Source organism: Crassostrea angulata, chromosome 8 (assembly GCF_025612915.1).
Source record: "Crassostrea angulata isolate pt1a10 chromosome 8, ASM2561291v2, whole genome shotgun sequence".
NCBI lineage: Eukaryota > Metazoa > Mollusca > Bivalvia > Ostreida > Ostreidae > Magallana > Magallana angulata.
Window position 1 is genome coordinate 56,903,500 of NC_069118.1, and position 4,357 is coordinate 56,907,856.

General features: G+C 33.2%; 1 long non-coding RNA gene across 1 annotated transcript; it reads left to right on the forward strand.

The window, feature by feature from the left end:
• Window positions 1-1,760: 1,760 nt before the first annotated feature.
• On the forward strand, window positions 1,761-3,364 carry LOC128158321 (uncharacterized). Its single transcript, XR_008239959.1, has 2 exons — window positions 1,761-1,839; window positions 3,002-3,364. It is a non-coding gene; the product is annotated as an uncharacterized LOC128158321 (long non-coding RNA).
• The last annotated feature ends 993 nt before the right edge of the window (window positions 3,365-4,357 follow it).

Sequence of the window (4,357 nt, forward strand, 5' to 3'; positions counted from 1 at the left end):
TGATGTCCATGAACCCCTCTGCCAAAATTTTGAAATTCATAGTGCAGAAATGGCCAAATAGTGAAAATGTATTAAATCTGAGAAAAGCTTTTTCTTAAAATTCATATGTATTTAAGAAAACCTAAATGTAGTGTTATAATGTCCATGAAGCCCTCTTTCTGAATCGGGGTATTCAAGGTCACTGGGTCAGAGGTTCAGGCCCTTTTGGGTGGGGCACATATGGCCATATAAGGAAAATGGTCCTTATGTTCAAAAGTAGCGGGATTGGAATGCATCGTTATGATATTCATGAAGCCCCCTACCTGAATTATGAAATTCATACCCCTGGGTCAGGTTCATGTTCAGGCCCTCTGGATAGGGCCAATATGACCACATAGTAAAATGTATTGAATTTGTCTTTCACAGTCTTAAACTAAGTGCATTGTAATCATACATAATGTGCCGCTCATAAATTGTGGACTTAACTTCCCATGGGACAGGGGTTTGAAGTTTTATTTATTAGGAGGGGTGGGGGGGAGGGATGGGATGTAACAAATATGGCCGTATAGTGAACATGTATTATTAATTTACTTGAGACACTTTGGTAACGTATTGCTTTTTGTCGTCCGTTTACAGTTTATAATTTTTAACTTCATCTTGAAAACCTGTCCTGTAAAATGGTAACTTAGCCATATTAAATTAAATAAAAGATGCTTTATCAGATACTTTGGTTTAGAACTATTTTTGACACAGCTCCTCGATACACATCTTCAGCGAACCAGTTTTTGAAGATGTTTCTGTATCACATGACTATTCCTTCCACCAATATTGATTGAAAATGGATTTTGTTAAGGATATATTCAAGAATGAGGGAAATAATATAGGTATATACAGTTATCAACAACAAGTTAATCTTGACAGAACGCAATGAAAAACGAAACGGTTTTTTACAGACAAGAACTTACCAAAATAATGCCTCCCAAGACTTTATTCTACAACCAATTAGCATCCTTAAAGCTGTACAACGCTCGTAAATTATAGGCACGTCATACAGGTATATAAACCTTTCGATTTCGTTACACCCGATCACACACCTGAATTCGTTGCCGACGTGTAGTATTCCTTTCACGGTCTTTGGATTTTATGCATTTATTTCTTACTTTATGTACATATTCTGTTGAAAAATAATGCATTGACCTGTTAATTTGATGTTAGTACTCTCCTGGCTTGGAAAAAGTGCGTTAAATTTGATAATGTTTTCGCGACCATGTAACAGGGCGAGGCACGATGTACGTCCATATAGGTGAGACATATACAGGGAAATACTTAAATCTGCTGAGAGATCTGCGGCTTGTTTAGGAGTTGTAGGGATACCGATGATGAAAGAGAAATATGGCAAACAGTGCTTATTTACGAGCGGTGTTCAGCTTTAATCGATACTTTTTAAATTTGAATCAATGTATTCGTCTTAGCACCGTGTTTTGGCAACAATCAACAGAATTTTTCTTGCTGTTTCGTATTTGTTTTGCATATCACTGTTAACCATCTTTAAAAAAAAAGGGGGTGGGGGGGGGGGTGGGGGTTGCGTTGAAGTTCTTGAGAACGGTTCTTGAATTTCATATTAAATGGGCACTTGGGCCATATAATTGCTTATAAGTGTTCTGTTATGATATCGTTCACTTGTTGAATTACACCCTTGACACATTTATATATATATATATATATATATATATATATATATATATATATATATATATATATATATATATATATATATATATAAACATAAACACATGTAAAGGCATTCCGTTGCCAACATTTTCTATCATCAGAAGTTCTAGTATAATTCCACGCAAAAAGGTAGGATAAGCTTTCTTCTAATTGATTTTGTGTTAATCTCTTTTTATTTCACTTATTAATGTTAGATTTCAATAGTTTTAACCATTTGTCGCACTCTTAATTCATGTCGTAGTTAATACTCTACATATTTTATGCAGTTAGAGTGTAATACTTTAAATACTTAATGTTGGTTAAGCAATCAAAGCAAAATGTATGAATACATGTTGTATGTTGAATATTCTAATTTATTTAAAGAGTTGTGAAATATGATCCGTTGCTTACAGTAATAATTATAACATGAGAGGGAACGATTAGTCGATTTCGAGTGTGATGGGACATAAATGCACTCCTCTCCTTCAGTTGATAGAAGATGATTCAACAGATATAAGACTCTTCAACCTTCAAGCAAAGAACATATATCAAAATTACAGAGAATGATTGATATTATTTTGAGAGTAGTTTAAAAAAAAGTTTAGTGGACATTGTAACAAGTTTAGAATACCCTCTGCATGCATGTCCAGTATTAAACAGGTAATTTTTTTTTTCCGATTAACGACATTGTTCTCATGTTTTCTCTTTCTAAATGCAAATACGTGTGTGCAACGGTATTCTGTATAACTACTTTTTTTTAATTTAAATCAAATAAGCATTAAATACTGGGTGGATTTTGGTGTCTATATAAATCTATACTATCTCTCTTTTCTGAAATTCTAGCGATATTAACCTTGTTTTTTCCTCCCAATCTCGAGATTCTAAACATCGATTTACAAAACTCGCGACCTTTTGAAGGCAAGTCTAGCTTGGGTAAAATCTTCCTCAGAGAGCTCCCAGTAAGAATACATATATCGCTGTGATGTAACTCCCACTGGTGAAGATAAAAATATTTGTCTATTCAAGTAAACAAATTGCATCGAGTCTCTTATCAAAACACGTAGTAGATAGGAAATGTCATTTTTAGAAAAACAACATTGCATCGCAAATATTATTAAAAAGAAAAAAAAAAATAAGAAATTAAGTTAAAAAAACAATAACTATTTTTAAAATTAGCTATTTTTGAAATTGATATTGCGCTGAAACTATTAATGAAATAAAATGATTTTGTAAAAAATATCATGTACTTTTTCTTGAGCATAGTTTGAAAGTTTGAAAATAATTGCAAATTTTAGAAACTTGTTTAATTTAGGTTTCAGATTCCTCAAGATGAAAGCGATCATTCTAACACTTTTCGTGGGACTACTCCTGCACTGCTGTGAAGGGTGTCCGGAAATGTTAGAGGATAGCCCCTGCTTCTGTGGCTGTTACGATACGTTATATAATTGCCAGATAAACTGTGAGGGCATGTCATACAGCGCGCGTTATAGGTGTCGGAGATCGTGTATAAACAGTATCTAACGCTGCAACAGAAGCTGCCTGCCTCTTCCAGCTAACTGATGATGGACTGACATTGAAAACATATTTGAAATAATGTTAAAGACCAAATTATATAAACCATGAACAAAAGATTTAAAGAAATGTTACATTAACAATAAAATGTGAACAAGCACAATGGTTTTATTTTCTTTTGAAATACATTTGCATCGTGTCCAATGTTTCTGTTTTGTCAAAATTAATTTTAAGCTTTGAATAATAGATTTTATAGGCTTTTAATTAACTAACGCTTAAACAATTTTTGGAGCAGTTTTAACAAGAGCTTGGACTTCAGGCAGTACTTCGCCTAGCGTAATGAAAAATAATTGAAATGAAAATATTTAACGAAACGGCAATTGTCCTACTGAATCCATGGCTACATATTACAGTTGAAATAGCGTCAATGTCATTCAGAAGTACAGCCCTTTGAAAAAAATTTAGATTTTGAAAGTAAATGAATTTTTTAGAATTTCAGAAAGAAGTATATACACAAAGTTTAAAGAGAAGATATATAATCCACTGCTTAATCCGCATAGATTCATTTGCACATATGTCTCTATTCGTTTGAATGTTTTACGCCCTTGAACTAAAGATAACCATATATTTGATATGAGTTTACAAAAAGAAAGAAAAAAGGAAACCGTGGTAAAAGGTTGGGAGACATTGTATTGGTAATCTTCGACATTCTGTAACGGGCTTTTACATTACTTAAAAACTTATCTTTTAAAAAGATTGGTGAGCTAGCGCTGTAGCCATCATAAAACACAGAAGCAGATTTCTAATACATTGGTTTAAATTTCTGAATCGATTAATTAACAATAGGAAGGCACAGTGGTTTAGTGGAATTATGCTGGAGTGTGGCCTCAATTTTGAAAAAAAATTTATAGAGTGGGCTTCACATCGGCAATGTCATTGCTCATTAACCGTGCCTTAATCATTCTGTATCTTGTTTAATTTCAATTTCGAGGTGAACATTTTCAGAACTATTGGTACTGTTTTGTAGCAATCGTTTCTTCTCGGACTTCTCCGGCAACCTCAGAAATGGTTTCCAAGATTGAAGAAATTCAAGTTAAAGTTAGCTATTTATTATAATATTTAAAATTACACTTTGCTTTATAAGGCCTAAGCTGCT